Source organism: Lampris incognitus, chromosome 13, assembly GCF_029633865.1.
Source record: "Lampris incognitus isolate fLamInc1 chromosome 13, fLamInc1.hap2, whole genome shotgun sequence".
Classification (NCBI taxonomy): domain Eukaryota; kingdom Metazoa; phylum Chordata; class Actinopteri; order Lampriformes; family Lampridae; genus Lampris; species Lampris incognitus.
The window spans coordinates 36,356,590-36,375,979 of record NC_079223.1 but is presented as its reverse complement, the minus strand read 5'-3'; positions in this window follow the sequence as shown (position 1 = coordinate 36,375,979).

Here is a 19,390-nt window from a genome sequence, read left to right as displayed (position 1 = left end):
CCGGTGTCCAACAGCAGGGGGATGCACACATCATTAATGTTGACTGTGCATGATTTGAATGACACTGGCCCAGAGCTCACCTTGTGAATGACGGCGGTTGAAGACTGGGGGGTGTGGCCCTCTGACCCAGCCGGGGAAGATCGACAGACGTTGGCAAAGTGATTGTGCTTACCGCAGCTACGGCATGTCTGGCCACGGGCAGGGCAGTTCTGAGCCCTTGAAACATGAGACCGAGACCCACAGTTACCACAGGACTGTTGAGGGCGGGGCCGAGAACGCCGTCGTTGCAGTTGCAAGACGTCCCCAGTGGAGTCGGCGCCCGCCTCGCTCTGGCTGGGTTGCGTCCCGAGGGGCAGCCGTGAGTAGAGGGAGGAGTCGTTGGCAGCTTGACTGGAGGTAGCCACTTGCTGTGTATTTAGCATAGCAGCATACTCAGCTGCTCCCTCAACCTGTAGTGCGATGGTAATTGCTCTGGACAGCAGCAGATCGTCTTTTTCCAGCAGGAGAGTCTCACGCACCTTTGCGTTGTTGGTGTGTTCGATTAGCTGGTCGCGAACCATCTCGTCCTGAAGCGCGCCAAACTTGCATGAGCTAGCTAGCCCTCGCAAATTAGCTACGTACTGCCGCACAGACTCACCAGGCAGTTGGTGTCGCTGACGGAATATAAATCGCCGAAGGAGGGCACTCTGTGGAGCAGCGAAATGGGTGCTCATAAGTCCCACAGCATCGGAAAAGCTTGTGACGTTCCCCAGAGTCCCGAGCACACGATGACCCTCTGCTCCCAAGCAGTGAAGCAACAGAGCCGTCTTCCTAGCCTGGCTCACGTCGTCGAGCCCTGAGGCGATGATGTAATTTTCAAAACTATGTAGCCAGCGAGTCCATGGTACCGGAGGCTCGCCAGGTAATGCCAGGAAGGGGGCAGGTGGTGGGAGAGAGATATCAGCCATCCTCGTCGCCAATATTGTATTTAGAAATCACGTCAGGACACAGCGCTGTCGCTCGACACAACCTCTCCGTGGCATTCTTTATTTAGACTGACACAGCATCAAAGGCAGACCCGATCAAACAACCCAGAGCCCGCAGGCATCACCAATCGATCCCAGCACAATAGAACAGCACCAAATCAAATGCAGCACTGTCGATGTGTGCATACATAACAATCTATAGCTCGGACAACGACTCCAAAGAGGATAAATTCTGAGTCGCATCAGCAGCCAGTCAGACTAGCTTGGTCTAGTCAGAAAGGCACGAACTGAGGAAGCCTCTTGGATGAGAGGCGAAACGTCTTCACGGATATATACCAAGTCCAGTTTCACTCGATTCAACTCCTTTGGAGAATATCTGTATCAATTCCTTCATTTGCAATTAATGACTCCATGACACATACCTCCTGAATCCCAACTTCTGCTAAACAAATGCACTAGACTAGTTAAGCTAGCTACCCTGACCGACCTCATGCATGCTAAAGGCCAGTGTGGTGTATTGGATCGAGCACTCGGTGCTCGATTGTGTTGGACTGTCACCACTACTGAGTTCTGTAATACACTGGTCGAGCCTAGTAGTGTGTGATGTCTCCGTCAGTAAAGATCAGACTTGTGCCGCATCCTCGTCTCCGTGTACTTATATATAATAGTGATTAAGTTAGTAACCCACGAATAGTAACACTACAATAGTGTACATAAGAGAAGTCACAACAGCCAGTTAGCTTAAGATCTGTCAGCAGCACTTCTGAAGAGAATTGGTTCATATTCACGTGTGAACTGCTAAAGAGTATCTGTAACAATTCCTTAATTTGCAATGAATGACTCCATGACATACCTAAATCTCGACTTCTGCTCTCTGTCTTCGTTTTCTTCATTTTGGCACCACCGGAAAAATACTTGCGTTTTGGAGGAAACACCATGTCGTACTTGTTGTCCGTTTGCTTGTTTTTACCAAGGGAAGGTTTACAAGATGGTTGTGAGACCAGCTATGTTATATAGTTTGGAGACAGTGGCACTGACGAAATGACAGGAGGTGGAGCTGGAGGTGGCAGAGTTGAAGATGCTAAGATTTTCATTGGGAGTGACGAAGATGGACAGGATTAGGAATGACTATATTAGAAGGACAACCCAGGTTGGACGGTTTGGAGACAAAGCAAGAGAGGCAAGACTGAGTTGGTTTTGACATATGTGGAGGAGAGATGCTGGGTATATTGGGAGAAGAATGCTGAAGATGGAGCTGCCAGGGAAGAAGAAAAGAGTAAGGACAAAGAGGAGGTTTATGGACGTGGGGAGGGACAGTGGCGCCCCCAAGGGGTGGCCACGGCCACCCTGATACTATCCCTGGCCCCCCGCTGGCCCCCCCAGCCACGAGTCGCATATGCAGAATATGCTTCTGATTATGCATAATATGCTTCTATCTGATATTTTACATTAGGTGCTGTTCATTTAAATGAATAATGTATATTTTCTTAACTCTCATATTGACAGTTTTCAACTAGCCTATACAGTACACTACAACAGCATCATAGAATTCCTGAAATTCAGTCATGGCTTTTGGTTTTGGTGTGCCACCCCAAGATTTTCAGTGGCCCCATTTGGCCACCCCTATGAAAAATTTCTGGGGGCGCCACTGGGGAGGGAGGACAAGCAGGTGGCTGGTGTGACAGATGAAGATGCAGAGGACAGGTCCCATCAACTGAGGTCCTGACTCCCTGTGGTCATTAAAGATCCCATGGCACTTATTGCAAAGAGTAGACGGTTCCCCAGTGTCCTGGAAAAATTCCCACCCTGGCTCTTCTCCTTCTGGCCACCTAATCATTCTCCATGTAACTGGCTCAATGATTCCTCCTTCTCCACCTCAAGATGATCTGTGGTGAGTGTTCTGGCACAAAATGGCTGCCGTGCATCACCCAGGTGGGTGCTACATTGGTGGTGGTTGAAGTGAGTTTCCCCCTTCAATGTGAAGCGTTTTGGGTGTCTAGAAAAGCGCTATATTAACAAAAAGAGATGGAAACGGGTGATCCGCCGTGGCGACCCCTAACGGGAGCAGCCGAAAGTAGTAGTAGGTAGTAGTAGTCGTAGTAGAGATTGGACAGTTGCTGCAGCACCTGCGCCAATCAAATCCATCCACATGATCTATCCATTGAGGAGGGGGTTCCTTGTACTGGGTCAGAGCCATCGATTGGCTTTATGTCTCCCAGCAACTTTATTAAAAAACAATGTCTAAAGTATTCGCAGGGTCCAATGCAATTGCGTGTTCAGTGTATAGGGCAGACCGGCTATAGGTGGCAGACTGAACTCTTGGACTGTTAGAGGTTCTCACCCCTCAGGCACTTGTAAATCTTTTACCTTTGAAGCCATTGTTGTCTGAGACACCGCTGTGAAATGTTTATAGGCCTTAATGGTTGAGTGATTGGGGGGGAGGGCTGTCCTTTGTTTTCTCTCTCATCACTCCCCTCAGACATGAAGATACGCACGCACGCGCGCACGCACAGAGAGAGAGAGCGAGAGAACTTATGTGCTGGGAAGGAAAGTCTTTTTGTATTTTTTAATTTCCGTATGCCTAAAGGAAACGTGAGAAAGTGGAATTTGAATCACAGAAAGTTGAGAGAAACGTTCATCACTCATGTGAGTGGCCTCTTCAGCCTCAGCTGGCTGCAGGTGTCCCCACCCTTATAAACAACACAGCTGCACAATAACCGAAAGCAACCATCGGTTTCATATGCAAATTGCTGTGACCATTAACTAGAGTTACAATGGCCGTGTAACTGTGTTGTACCATCCTCTTGGCCAGCGTCTGTTCAGTTTCCCCATTGTACAAGTTCAATGTACAAATGTAGTGCGAGTATGAGGGCCGGAAGTAACAAAAATTACCGCTCCATTTTTCAATTCACGTGCATTTTCATCGTCTCCATTTTTATCAAGTAATTTTTGTTACTTCCACCCCTCATGCACGGCGACCCGCTCCTTGGGGTGGAGCAACTTCCGGCGCGGCGTGTTTTGGGGTTTGAAAGTAACTGAGACGTGATGTTTGGAAAACACGCGTCTCAACTGATCCGAAATAGTAACTCTAGTTAATGGTCACGGCAATCTGCATATGAAACCGGCCGTTGCTTTCGGTCGTTATGCCACCGTGTTGTTCATAAGGGTGGGGATGCCTGCAGTCAGTTGAGACTGAAGAGGTCACTTAGATGATGATGAAACGTTTCTCCCACTAAACGCTGTGTCCAGATGAACTGATCTGGATTATTGAGCATGCATAAAGATAGAACTTGAATCTCCTTTTTGGCACAATTGGTTTATCACTTGAGAGATTTATAGACATGTACCCATTTTCGAGTGTGGTGAGTCAGCATGTTATATATAGGCTATCCGGATGGATTTCAGACAGTCCAGCCTGTGACGTCAGTGGGAAGCTGGTGTGATATTTCTGAACATGCCTGGGTGCTCTCACGGCTCAAAGCCGAAGCCTGTCTTTCAGTCTCCATCCATGGCTATTGAGGCGTGTTGACATTTATCCTTTTATTTGAGGCATTTGGGAGACGGTCTTATTCGCCATGACACACAGCGTGGGTGAGCTACGGAAGAATAATCTTAAAATTCAGAAACTAGTTGCAAAGAGTGAAAAGGTCAGAGCCTCAGTTCCGTTGTGAAAGAAATGTCCAGCTCCCCCACAGAATCTGACTCCCCTTGGCTTGAGGCTAGGTTGCCCTAGCACCCCCACTCCCTCCCAACCCTAACCACCTAACCCTAATCATAACCTGTTCACACCAAGGGGAATCTGATTCTGCCGGAGTCAGAAAATTCACCGGTCCAGTATTTCTGTTGATGATAAGGGTTGTGTCAGGGCGCAGTGCTGGAAAAAGAAATAGCATAGGAGCCAAGGAGAGACAGTGGGATTAGTTGAGACTAATTAAAGTAAGCATAGATGGGATATGATTGAGCGGGGAGAGTGGGACGTGGGGTATTGGATTCTGCTGCCCTGTGCTGCTGTGGTAAGGTCATTTCGAGACAGAGACATAAGAGATGAGCGTTCCCACACGTTATTTATTTGTCAAACATAACAGGTTGCAGAGAGGGAAGACAGAAAACTACTTGGCGATCTCTGAAACAAACTAATACAAAGCATGAAGTGAGATCATGCAACTGAGCGTGCAATCCACTGATTGCACTTAATAAATACAAAATGAAAATTTCACTGCTTTTGGTTTTTCTCTTCTAAAACCTTCTCATTTCTCAACCCATTGTCCCACTTCCAGACTGAAAAAGTGACTTCCTTCCCAGGGCAGCTGTGAATTCTTTTCGAGACACAACTGAATGCAGGGACAGATTGTGCCCAACAGCGATTTTGTTTTCATTGTGTCACAATAAAGAACCAGATAAGGAGGAAGCTCTGACTTAGCAGGAAAACATCTCTGTCCAGCTTTCAACAAGCCATCCATGTCATTTCCCAGGGAGCGATCGGCTGAACAATGACTAACTATCAGCCAGTTCGTGGACATGTTATGTGACTGGTGGTCAGGGCTCTTGTCTCAACATCCCTCCCTGAATGGGTGACATGCAAACCTCATTTCTCCCTGAGGATCAACGTGCACACAGACCTTTCAATCTCCAGCAGTAGTGGCAGTGGCGGTGTGTGTGTGTGTGTGTGTGTGTGTGTGTGTGTGTGTGTGTGTGTGTGTGTGTGCACGCGCGCGCACGTGCACGAACATGTGTGTGCATGCATGTCCATTTGCATGCTCGTGCCTTTGCATGCTCATGTGATGTGTGAAATTGGAGCCTGTCTCAGAGGGGCAGAGCAGGTAACCCCACTCCCATGCTGCAACAGAGGGCCTTTGTGGCCCCTCTCTACCACTCCTCTTTAACCCTTTGCTTTCAAAGAGCTCGGGAGAGAGAGTTGCACCCACAGCCTGGTCTGTGGACAATCAGCCCATTGCAATGTGGGCTGGATGTTTTCGGGGGGCAGGGGCAGAGAGGGGTTAGTAAAGAGCGAGCTTGGTTTGGTAAACCCATCATGTTACCATTTTACACCCCCCCGTCCCCATCCCTTGATGCTCACTTTACATGTAAATAAGGCTTCAGCAGTCTTCGGGTGGGGTTATGGAGGTTAGAAGGCATGTGCAGATGTAGTATGACATTACACTAGTCTCATTGTTAGTTCAAGATGGACAGAAAAACGATCTTGCTCACATCCCTTTTTTTCCATTATGTATTAACACAAAAAGGTGACATTTAGATACACAGCTCATACTTTACAGTACAGCATTGCACGTGTGTGTGTGTGTGTGTGTACACACACACATGTGATTGATTTCTCATGTTGAGGGTGTTGCCTTTTATTGCTTCTTCCCTTTTGTGTCCTCACTGTTGATCTCTGGCTGGGCTGTTTGAGTTTGATTTCGACCGGCTTGCTTCGTGGGTTATGAGATCTGTCTTCCTTCTTCTTATAGTCTGTGAGTCTGACCCGGCCCTGTCCTGCTCTCTCCTCCACCTTGTCGCCACATATTATCGAACACTCGGCCCTTCCACAAATAACTCTTTTCACCACGAACCTCCCTACCATCTTATGTGCATGTCAAAAGTTCAGAGGCTTTAATTATCACGGCAAACCTCGATCCCCCAGCCCCACACAAATACCTTCGGAGGTCTGATGGCTCAGCTTTTCATACCCTGCTAGGCGACGGTGTTTGCTCTCTATGTTGTTTCTCGGCTTTCCTGCCACTGATGGACTCAACTAACAGGTAGCCAAACCAAATGAGGTCACATATAACCTATAGAAGGAGAGTTCTCTATAAACCTTGGAAATCAAATAAAGTTGACTGAACTCTCACTCGCCCCCAGCGGCGGCCTATGGTGTGGTCACGGTGGTACAAGTGCTCCATCTTTTGTTTTACCTTAGAGACCATATAAAATCTTATTCTTAGGTGTCCGGGTGGCGTGGCAGTCTGTTCCATTGCCTACCAACACAGGGATTGCTGGTTCAAATCCCCGTGTTACCTCCGGCGTGGTCGGGCATCCCTACAGACACAATGGACTCTGCGCATAACTGTAGTCCATTGACTTCCAGTTTGTACTGCAGCGCTCATACCAGTTTCCTGTTTGTTGGCGTGTGCTATTGACAATGGCATATTTTTCACAATGATGCCTGCAAGATTTACCATGGATAAATGTCAACGACATGCACAGAATTGTCGACAAACTTTCACCTACACCTACCAGCAAACGGGTGAAGAGTTTCAAGTTGTACATATCAGGTTACATCCACGTAACTTGACGTAGCCTGCTTTTCTCTAGCTGCTGCTGGATTGGTTCTCCAGGAACTTGCATGATGGCAGAGCTCACTTGTGGCCTTTCACCGGCTTCAATCTCAAGATTTTGCTCCTTGTTGCCAATATTTTGCAGGACTAATTTCCCATCGTCACGTTCCATTGGTACTGGAATGTCACTGCCAAAGGTGTGAAGCTTTAAAGTCTCTTTTTTTCACTATTAGCAAACCTGTTTCTGTTAATAGCACACGCCAACAAACGGGAACCGCTGCAGTAGAAACCGGAAGCCAGTGGACTACAGTTATGCACTGAAGCCATTGGCCGTGTCTGTGGGTGGGAAGGTGGATGTGGGTATGTGTCCTGGTCGCTGCACTAGCGCCTCCTCTGGTGGGTCGGGGCACCAGTTCGGGGGGGAGGGGGGCTGGGGGGAATAGCGTGATCCTCCCACACACACTACGTCCCCCTGGTGAAACTCCTCACTGTCAGGTGAAAAGAAGCGGCTGGCAACTCCACATGCATCGGAGGAGGCATTTGGTAGTCTGCAGCCCCCCCCCCCCCCGGATCGGCAGAGCAGAGGGGGTGGAGCAGCGACTGGGATGTCTCGGAAGAGTGGGGTAATTGGCCAGATACAAATGGGGAGAAAAAGGGGGGGGGTCCTTATTCCTCTCTCATCATGAGCAGTCTCGTTGCACAGGGCGACAGAGATTTGCCTCGAATCAAGATAATTTATTCACACAAACAAATGATTTGGCTTTTGTAGTGTCCTCTGGGGTAAATGAGGTTTCTCCTCTCAGCTCGTCTCTCTGCCTTCCCCGCTCCTGTAGCTCGTCTCCTCTGAGTTTTACCAGAAGACGCCTACCCGCTGAAGACAAACAAACAGGGCCAACCGCCCTCTTACGTGCTGTTTGATACTTTAGGTAATTGAGACATGAGAGACTTCATTGAGCGGCTCTGTTCAGCCTCTCCTTGTCTCCCCAAAGCCCCGAGCCCCTGCTGGAAGAGTGGCGGCCCTGTTCAGCCGGAGGAGCCTGCTCCCGGGAGCCCCGCTTCCTCGGGACCGGGACAGCAAAGTGGTGTAGTTGTTGAGGAAATGATCCTCTCCCCAGGCCTTTCCCTGGGAATACTGGGTTACAGTGTGAGAAAGTTCCACAGTTGTTTTCAACAAAAGGCCCCTGGGGCGACTCCCATTTGGGAAGCGGGAACGCCTCGCTTCTGTGCCATCTGGAAAACCCTCCCCAAGAGCAGGAACACCAGAGGAACATCAATACTGTCTCGCTATCAGCTACCCACCCACTAGAGCACAGAGTCAGGTTTTGACTTTTAGACCTTCTATCTTAGACTTGCAGAGTCAGGTGGTTGTGTTTCTCCCGCTATTAGCTGCAACCATACACCACGTTTTCTTGAAGCATGTTTCGTGTTTCATTGGCTGACAACAGTTTTGCAAAGCATTGCAGCTTTACCAGCTTACACTTTTGGGGCAAAAGTGGATTTTCTCTAATCGACACCGCATGGTGCCCTGAAGGAAAGCATGTCACTCAGTAAGATAATCATACAGCGGGAACCGATAATTGCCAGGACAAGCGTGCAATTTGGAAAAACAAACATTTCCACAATGAAATTGCATATCTAGCTTTGGCACAGTGTATGCAAGCTTAAGTCAAAACAATGATGGGTAAAAAACATGGGGTGTTGATGGGGTTTGATGCCGAATCATATTGCATTCAGCACAGTTGGTACAGTAAATCCCAGTCATCCGGGCCTCTTCAAAAGTGATATGTATGCAGTATTGTCTGGTAACTTGATAAACCGGTAGCTTGCAGTTTTGCTGTCTATGTCAGGCATGCTATGATATGACTACAAACAAAAATTGAATATACCCCTTAATGCATTTTGCTAATAATTGTATTTTGATTTTCTTCAGATTTGAGATGATTTTGGCAACATCCTCTCTTCTTGCCTGACGAAAAGCTTAATTGGTTCTCAAAGTTTTGCTTGTAGCTTCACTCAAAGTTTGCAGCCTGGTCAATGCGTGGTCCGCCTGACAAACCTTCTCTCCCTCCTCCCGCCCCGTCCTTCAGCTCCTCTTCCTGCCGTTCTTCCTCTTATGAGTGTCAAGGTCCTAAAACAGGCCAGGAAGTCACGGCGAGGCATTTCCTGCATGCCTCGGGTCACCTTGCATTAGGGGTCGCTGAGAACAGTGTGCGCGTTTGTGTGGGGTCCTCCTGGTAACAAGAGTGTCCTGTCTCTTTTTCGTGTTTGTGTTTGCATGTTTAGGGTTGGGGGGGGGGGAAGCAATGTGTATGTGTGTATGTGGGCATAGACCCTTTGTATATCAACACCTGTCTGTATGTTTTATGACAAGGTTATGTATTAATTAGTGGACCCTCTTTTGCCTCCAGGGCAGTGAGTAAAGCCTGTTTTTCCCTCCCGTGGTATTGTTTCTCCACTAATGAAGCTGAAATGCTGCACGCAGCCTTTGATGTCACACCGCCATAGCAGCTTTCAGGCTCTGCTTCTTCAGTTCAAAGCTCTGGCCATTTAGAGACTCGCTTTAATCTGCCCCGTATGGCAGCCCGGATGTTAATTTGGTGACAGGTGACATGCCCCAGACCAGAACGAGCCCTCATCCCTGTGAAAGCGGACCCATCGGTTAGCGAAATCTGATCTGAGACGCACTGAGAGGAAAAACAGGAGGAAAGTCCGCTTCACTGGATCCCCTTTATGTCCGTCATCCTCGAAAACAAGGTGCTGTGGCTCTCACAGAATGTGCGCCAGTGTCGTCTCCTGGATCAGCTGTGCAGGAATTCCATGGGCGTCTGTCGTGATTCTGTCCCCTCGATCTGAATCGTACATCCACCCCAAAACCTTCCCGTGAAAATAAAAAATCTCTATAAATAATATTGATCAAATTGTAGTTTGGTTGAAGAGTGATATGATGTGGTAGTCGTCACGACACTGGATGTGCCCTCCTTTTTGGTTATTTTATTCAAGTAGTCCCCGTCTACTTGCTGGGCGCCGATAAACACCATGCAAGGCTGACAAAGATAACAGAAAGTGGGTGTTATGGCTTCATGGAGGTGGGTGCAGGCTCAGTAGGACACATGTGGATGGTTCTGGTTGGGGAAAAGGCAAGACTGAATTCACGAACCCCTTGCTCTCTCACACAGCCTCAAAGTGCAGCTGTAGATATCTCTCACATAGCTGTGAGCTTCAACATGTCCGGAGAGTCTGTGTGTGTGTTTGATGCACAAATGTAGGTTTTCGCCAACTTGCAGCTCATTGAACACTCCATGTGTGTGCAGACATGTAGTTACATGGCATGCAGATTAACTCTCCGTCTCCCTGTCTCTGTTTATCCCACACTCAAAACAAGGCAGGGATTTATTTTTAAAATTCTGAAATGGTATAAGCAATACTATCTATCAGGGATCTAAGTGCTCTGTTGGATACCCTTTCTGCCCTTGAATTATTAAAACAAGATGACCCAATTATGGTTCTGACTGAAGCAATCAAGTTTTACAGCAAAACCACTCTCATTAAGCTTCTCTGGCTGCTCTTGGCTCCGCGAAATGAGCGTCTGCTGCAGGTTAGCGCTCGGGAGCACATTGATTTGTGCTCTAAAGCACTCGAGCATGCGTCTTTTACTGTCTTAAATGTCAGTACACACCAGCCTGTTCCCCCTTTGATCTTGGCTCCATCGGCAGAGTGCTGAAACAATCAAACTGCAGGAAGAGCGGACCGACGCTAGTGCTGAAACTTGCTCTCTCACTGGGGTTTAAACCTGTTGTGCATCCTCATCCAAAGGAATAAGAAACCTGCAGAATGAAGTTATTCTAATTTATTCAAGCACGTTTAACAGCAAGTATGGCATCAATGTACCTTGTTAAACGTGGCACAGCTTACCCTGACTGTCGGCCATTAGCTGAGCAACAGGTTACACGCACCCTTTGGGACTTTCCACGAACCAGTCAAGCGCGTTTGCATCACAATGACTGTAATTGCAACAACAAAATGTCAGTCAAGTGGACCGCCAACAAAAAAAAAGAGAAAAGAAAAGAAAGAAATTTAAAAAAAGCACTATACTGCTTAAACTATACACAACACTCTTCCCCTGAAATCTGTAAACCCCTTTTCATTTAAAATCTTCTTTTACAGTTTTAATCTATCAGGAGGTCTTACATTAGGTTTTGGCCTACAGTAAGGCCGTGGCTGATTCTGGAAGGTCTCTGAAGCAGTCCCACTCTCCTGAGGTCCCTGTACACTCCCATCATTTGGTATGTTTGACTCATCGTCAGAAAAATGAAAATCTAGCATATCCTCTTCTGTAACCACAGACTGATTTTCAGTTTTCATCAATTGATTTACATATCCCTTACACACCTTTCCATTAATATTGCAGCGAACTCAGGGGGGCAGCCCGGGAACCGACGCCACAGCCGGGATGCGAACCTGTGTCTCCCACTCCACAAGTGACAACGTTAACCAGTCAACTAAAGGGTCCGGCCCGTTAGACAAGGGATAACGTATCTACTTATTCATGTACGTTACACTACCCCGCCCTCTTTAGGGAAGCGCACACCCGCGCTTCAGCATATCAGCTCCCTTATGGCTCTGGGCGCACGCACTTCCGATGACCTCACGGTCTCACCATCCCACTTCTGACACCAATGCAGCAAATTGAGGGTGGGGGGCAGGGGCAGCCCGGGAACCGCCAAAGCCGAGACGCGACGCGAACCCGTATCTCTTGCACCGCGGGCGACAACGTTAACCAGTCGACTAAAGGCTCAGACCCATTAACCAAGGGCTAACGTGTCTACTTATTCGTGTGCGTTACAATATCAACCAAGTAAGTGATAGGACCTAGTACCCTGACAATTGTACATGGTAGCCATTTTCATCTTCCCCTCCCCTGTGGTGTTGAACCAATACTTTCTGTTTAGGCTTGAAGGCTCTCACCTTTGCCCATCTAACAGCTAGTTGCATTGTGTGTCTTGTTTTACTTGCATGGTCTCTGTAAAATTAGGCTTAATCAGAGGCAACTGTGTTCTCATCGCTTGCTTTAAGAACAATTAAGCAAGGGTGTTGGGGTCAACATTAATTACTTAATTACTTAATTACTTAATTACTTGGGGTCAACTGTCCAAAGTAAAGGGGAGTGCAGAAGGGAGGTGAAGAAGAGAGTGCAGGCAGGGTGGAGTGGGTGGAGGAGAGTGTCAGGAGTGATTTGCGACAAAAGGGTACCAGCAAGAGTTGAAGGGAAGGTTTACAAGATGGTAGTGAGACCAGCTTTGTTAAATGGTTTGGAGACAGTGGCATTGAAAAGACAAGAGATGGAGCTGGAGGTGGCAGAGTTGAAGATGCTAAGATTTTCATTGGCAGTGACAAAGAAGGACAGGATTAGGAACGAGTATATTAGAGGGACAGCTCAGGTTGGACAGTTTGGAGACAAAGCAAGACAGGCAAGATTGAGATGGCTTGGACATGTGTGGAGGAGAGATGCTGGGTATATTGGGAGAAGGATGCTGAATATGGAGCTGCCAGGGAAGAGGAAAAGAGGAAGGCCAAAGAGGAGGTTTATGGTTGTGGTGAAGGAGGACATGCAGATGGCTGGTGTGAGAGAGGAAGATGCAGAGGACAGGAAGTGATGGAAATGGATGATCTGCTGTGGCGACTCCTAACGGGAGCAGCCAAAAGTAGTAGTAGTAGTAAGCAAGGGTTTTGCCCGTCATTCTTTTTTCTCCCCAATTGTATTCGGCCAATTACCCCAATTTTCCGAGCCATCCCGGTCGCTGCTCCACTCCCTCTGCCGATCCGGGGAGGGCTGCAGACTACCACATGCCTGCTCCAATACATGTGCAGTCACCAGCCGCTTCTTTTCACCTGACAGTGAGGAGTTTCACCAGGGGGACGTAGGCACATGGGAGGATCATGCTATTCCCCCCCGTTCCCCCTTCCCCCCGAACAGGCGCCCTAACCGACCAGAGGAGGTGCTAGTGCCGCGACCAGGACACATACCCACATCCGGCTTCCCACCCACAGACACGGCCAATTGTGTCTGTAGGGATGCCCGACCAAGCAAGAGGTAACAGAGGGATTCGAACCGACGATCCCCATGTTGGTAGGCAACAGAATAGACCGCTACGTTACCCTATTGCCTGTCATTCTATGGGAAGTGGTCTGGTAACAAAACAGAAAATTCTGAATACAATGCTGAAGACTTATGTGTTGTCCTTTTCCTTTCTCAGGTGCATTTTTTAGGGTTTGTATCAAATGTTCTGCAGCTCCATTTGAAGCTGGGTGGTATGGATCTGATCGAATGTGTTTTACCCCATTGTTTTTCAGAAACTCCTGAACATTTTTGACTGAAAAGGTGGACCATTGTCCATTACAAGTTCCTGTACACGTCCATAAGAAGCAAAGAACCCCTCAATACCTCTATATTCTTTTCCAACAGCAGTGTTTGTCATTAAAGCCAGTTCCAGACATTTGGAATAGCTGTCATTTAACGTAAGAAATTTGTGTTTTCCTTTCTCTGCGAAATCCACATGAACTCGCTGCCACGGTCCCTCTGCCCATCTCCATGGATGCACCAGAGCAGTGTCTGGTTTGTCTCTGTTAAACTGACATATGTTCTCACAAGATTCTCAATGTCCTTATCAAGATTAGGCCACCAAAAAATGGCAACGAGCATTGGCTTTCATTTTTGCCACACCTAGATGATGTTCATGCAGTTCTTTCAACATTTGAGGTCTAAGCCCAGGCGTTATAACCACTCTGAATCCCTACATGACACAGTCACTTGCTACGGTTAGCTCAGTATTTTGCATACAGTAAGGCTTCAGTCCATTTCCAGGGATATGTTTTGGCCATCCGTGAAGAGTGTAGTATTTAACCCTTTTAAAAACTGCATCACACCTTGTTTTATTTGCTATCTCTTCTGCTGAGATTGGAATCACATCTGGAAAAGACACTTTGAAATTTGGATTACACCTCGGTGATTTTGTCCGAATAGGTAATCTAGACAAGGCGTCAGCATTTCCATTCTCAAGAGAACCCTTGTACTCAATTTGATATAGATAGGCTGCTAGAATAAGTGCCCATCTAATCTAGTTGCAGCTAATGTAGAAACCCCTGTCTCCAGTCCTAGTATCTTAGCTAAGGGCTTACGATCAGTACAGCGTGTAAAACTTTCTATCTGTGTATAATTGACTTCAGTTTCGGACAATGTACCTGAGGCATAAACTATTGGCTTTTCTCTGCCGTCTGGTAATTGATGTGCAGTAACTGCTCCTACTCCGTTAAGGAGAAGCATCACATGCTAAAAAAAACTGTCAGTTTTGGATCATAACGTGCCAACACAGGCACTGAAGACAGTTGTGCTTTGGTGCTCTCAAAAGCACTTTGACATTCCTCCATCCAGACAAAATCTTTGTCTTTTTGCAATACCATCGTCATTGGCTTGATTTTACTCGACAGATTAGAAATAAATTCACTGTAATAATTTAGCAGTGCTAAAAATGCCCTCAGCTCTGTCCTATTCTTAGGCACTGGTGCCTTCTCTATTGCCTCTGTTTTCTCCTTAAGAGGATGTAACCTGTCTGCATCAATCATGTAACCCAGGCAACACAATCCGTTCTGAAAGAATGCAAATTTTTCTTTGTTTACCCTTACTTTATAGTTTTCAACCTTTGAAACATTTTTTCCAAATTTCACAAGTGCTCGTTCGTGTCTGTTCCCATTATAAATATATCATCAAGGTAGCACACAACGTCCTCTAATCCCTGTAGAAGTTGATCCATTGTGCGCTGAAAAAAGGCAGGCGTGCTGGCAACACCTTAAGGCAAACTGCTTGTTTAAAACAACCCTTTAGGTGTGTTAATTGTCAGATACGACTTACTATGTTCATCTAGTTGGAGCTGCTAATACCCTTGCATTTCTGGCCCTACCTCCTGCTAGCTTTGAAAACAAATCCTGTGTTTTGGGTAGTGGATACTGGTCCACGTCCAACCATGGACTGATTTTTATAATCACTGCAACTGTGAACTAATCTGTCCTTCCTTGATATGCACACTATAGGTGCGGCCCACTTACTATGTTGAACTGGTGAAATGACTTCTTGCTGCTGTAGATCATTCAATTGTCCATCTACGGCTTCCTGCAACACGTAAGGTACGGGCCAAGTTTTACAAAATGTTGGTGTTGCTTCCAGGGGTACATACAATTTAGCTATCACTCCCTTAATGTGCTTCAAATCTGTGCTGAACACTTCCTGAAAGTCAAAACACAATTTCTCGACAGGATCATTGCTCCGGTTTACTTTTGACCAATCTAGTTTAATCCTTTGGATCCAGTTAGGACCCATTAGATCCTGGCCTTTACCTCAGGAAACTAGAAACGTTAGCTGTAGCCTACCACATTCAACACTGACATCCATTTTGCCCATTAACTCTAATGGCTGGTCTGTGTACGTCTTCAGCACAACGTTAAATGGTTTTAGCTTCACCTTGCTAAACTTTGAATGATACAGACTCTCAGGAATCACTGACATGGCAGCATATCTACCTCCATGCATAATTTCACCCTATCAAACCTAACCATCAGGTGTTACATACTCACTGTCCGCTTTTACCGAATAAAGTCCCAAATCAGTCTTATCCTCTGCTGCACTTTTCAGCGAGGACACGGTTCCTTGCAACAACTCTCCTCCACTGTCGACTGAGTTCAGTTCTTTCCCAGTTCTTGAGTGCACAGCTTGGGTCGTTGCCTTGCTGCTGCCCTGCTATCGATTCTCTGGTTGAACACTGGAAGTCTTTTTCCTGCATCCTCTCTCCAAATGTCCTGTTTTCTTACAAAACGGCACTGGAATTCTGTAATTCAAATATCACTTGCCAAATGTCCTTTTCATTTAGAACAAAAGAAAACCACTTTATTATTTCATTGTTGGTTACAATGAAATTGTAGGTTACAATGAAATTTGTTCCCTGCATTTAACCCATCCTATTGTATAGGAGCAGTGGGCAGCTATAGCACCCGGTGACCAACTTCAGTTCTTCTTTCCATTGCCTTGGTCAGGGGCACAGACAAGAATAAGAGTATTAACCCTAACATGCATGTCTTTCTGATGGTGGAAGGAAACTGGAGCAACAGAGGATGACCTGGGATGGCCTGAGGTTCGAACCCAGGACCTTCTTGCTATGAGGCAACAGTGCTAACCATTGGGCCACCATGCCTCCTTTACATTGATGACATTCTACTGAGCTGGGGTCCCCCTTCTTGGGCTCCTCCAGCATTAGTTTGTTGAGGTCACAGCCCTTGGGCTCCCCACTGTGTTGCTCTCTGCAAACCCACTTGATCAGCTCATAGCTGTGGTGGTTGCTGGAACCTCTGCATGCTGACCCCGGCGCACTCGAAGTTGTTGGTGACCTTGAGCATTTTCACCCAAGTTAAAATTCCCTCACAGGCCGTTTGTAAAAGTTTGCTGCGCAACTCTTTACTACTAATGCCGCATATGAACTGGTCAGGTAGTGTTCTTCCAGTGTGTTGCCAAAACTGTACACAGCGGCTAACCCTTTTAATGCAGCAATGTACTCTCTAAGCATTTTGTCCACTAGCTGCTTACAGTTTCAAAATGCATATCTTTCGGCCAGTGCATTCTTTTTTGTAGAATAAAAGTCTCTCAGCACTTTTAACAAGTCTCCCAAGCCTGCCTCGCCTGGCTTAACAGGCGCTACCAAGTCTTTTAATAAAGCAAAGGTCTTTGGTCTGACCATGTAAAAAAGAAGAACTTTTTTTTTTCTTTAATGCCATTTACTTCTAAAAATTGTTTGAGCCTGCCCTCATAGGTTTCGAAATATTCTACCGTTCATCAAAAACTAGGCCTGTTTCACTGCTATACAGCACCATTTTTGATTTCTGTCGTTAGATTGTTAGCTAGTGACTTGCTTTTGTTAACCATAGGTGCTACCCACAGGTGCTAAATAAACAGAGATCCCATCCTCATCACCATTTGTCGTGTATTCTCATACAAAATAATAAGAAACCTGCAAAATGATGTTCTTACTTATTCAAGCATGTTTATAACAGCAAGTATGGCATCGGCGTACCTTGTTAAATGTGGCACAGCTTACCCTGACTGTCGGCCATTAGCTGAGCAACAGGTTACATGCACCTTTTGGTACTTATACCTATACACTTTCCATGAACCAATCAAGTGTATTTACATCACAATGACTGTAATTACCACAGCAAAATGTCAGTCAAGCTGACTTATGCACTATACTGCTTAAACTGTGTAGCTATACACTACAAAACCCTGAAAACGAATGTCCTTTCTGTATGAAGGATATCACCAAGTCATTAATTTAGATAGGTAGTACCTGACCCTGAAATGAGGAATATAACGCAGCCCTAAAGGTTTTTTGTTCTCCTCTACAGGTAAAATTCCCAGGACATCCAGATTTCTACATGTAATCGCTTGTCTGTGATGGCGACAAGCTCACACACTCAAACACTGCAAAGTTTGAATGACTTTTGAATTTTTTTCTTTTTTTTTTACATTGTTAATCAGAGCCTTTTGTTATAAGATGTATTTTGAAATTCCGTTGGGGTTCAGGGATTACATGGGTAATAATATTCTTAGGGGTGGTATAGGGGAAATATTCAAGGAGAATTGCCGTCAGAATAATGCGTCCCTTGAGCCAAGATCTTGTAGCACTAACACATGTACTGGCAAGTATGTAGAAATTCAGACCTTCAGTCCAACATCATGGTTCACTGACATGATTTTATGTAAAATATATGTTGTAATGAAATCGTTATCATTCATCCTTGAAAGATACCCGATACTACCTTGAAATTACTTACAAGCATGAAGGGCGGGTGGGGGGGGGCACAGACATGAAAATCATGGAGCTGGAGTGCACTATTTCATGTAATTGTAGTAACATGGTGAACATAACTTCATGATAATCAGTTTCCCTGCTAGACTAAACACTTGGTAAAAAGACAGCTTGGATTTCAAATGTAAATTGGGGGGGGGGGCTCAAGTCTCATTGCCCTCTGAGACGTTATAAATTCTGGGAAAAATACCGTCATCTAAGAGGAGCTAAAATCATCCAACAATGGTCAGCTCTACATAAAATTCATTAAAATGCAAACAGACATTTTTCTTCTGGTACAATGCCCAGATTCAAGTTTGTCAAATGATATAAGCCAAAGCACAGACTTTTATGACAGGTAAATTGTTTTGTAAATGGATGTAATAATCTATGCCCAGTCAAAATAAGCTCCGAATAACAAACAATTTTTTTGTTTTGTTTTTAACGAGAAGCTGTAAAAACTAACACTGCACGAAACCTCTGCAACTCGAACCCCCGCTTTGGCCTTGAAATGTTACCCCGCTCCGGTCCACTCTGTCTCCCCGGGACAGGCTGGGCATAATTCACCCTGTGTGGACTGAAGTGATGTATGCCACTCATGTACAGAGGAAGCACAATATCCTGTTCCAGCACCGGCTCTAATACAGCCCTGAGGCCGGGTGCCCCCCCACCCGGGTGCCCCCCCTCCCCTCATCCACCCTCTGGGTGCCCCCCTACCCCATGTGCCCCCCTCCCCAGGGGCCTGGGCTGCTCCTGAAACCAAAGCCACGGGGCTCTTTGAGACTATGATATATGAGGTGTCTGTCTATCTGTGCTTCTGAGTCTGACTTTTAAAGAGTCAGTAAAAGCATGTCCTAATGGGGTGTCTCTTCTGAGAGCGCAGGCCAGGGGGTGGTTTTCATTTTAGCGCAATATGTTCCCCGTTGCAAGGGCTCCCAAACTTTCATTAAATCAACATTTACTTTCCCTTTGTCATTGCTCTGAAATGTAACATTTCAAGGTCCTCATGTGCTAACATAGTCCAACTGAATACACTTATTCCTGCTAGAGACGCCAGAGTTTACCACACAAAACATTTGTCCCTAAGGCATCTTTGTGTTAAATGACTTAGCTTCGGAATCAACTTGCCATGTAGAGCCCCATAATGGAAATAAGCTGTTCTTATATGGATAGTTCGTAAATCTCTCAACAAAAGTTGCTCTCAAGCTTTGCTGGCATCTCCATCAAGTAAGGTCTCTTCTGATGGCATGTAATTTATATAAAA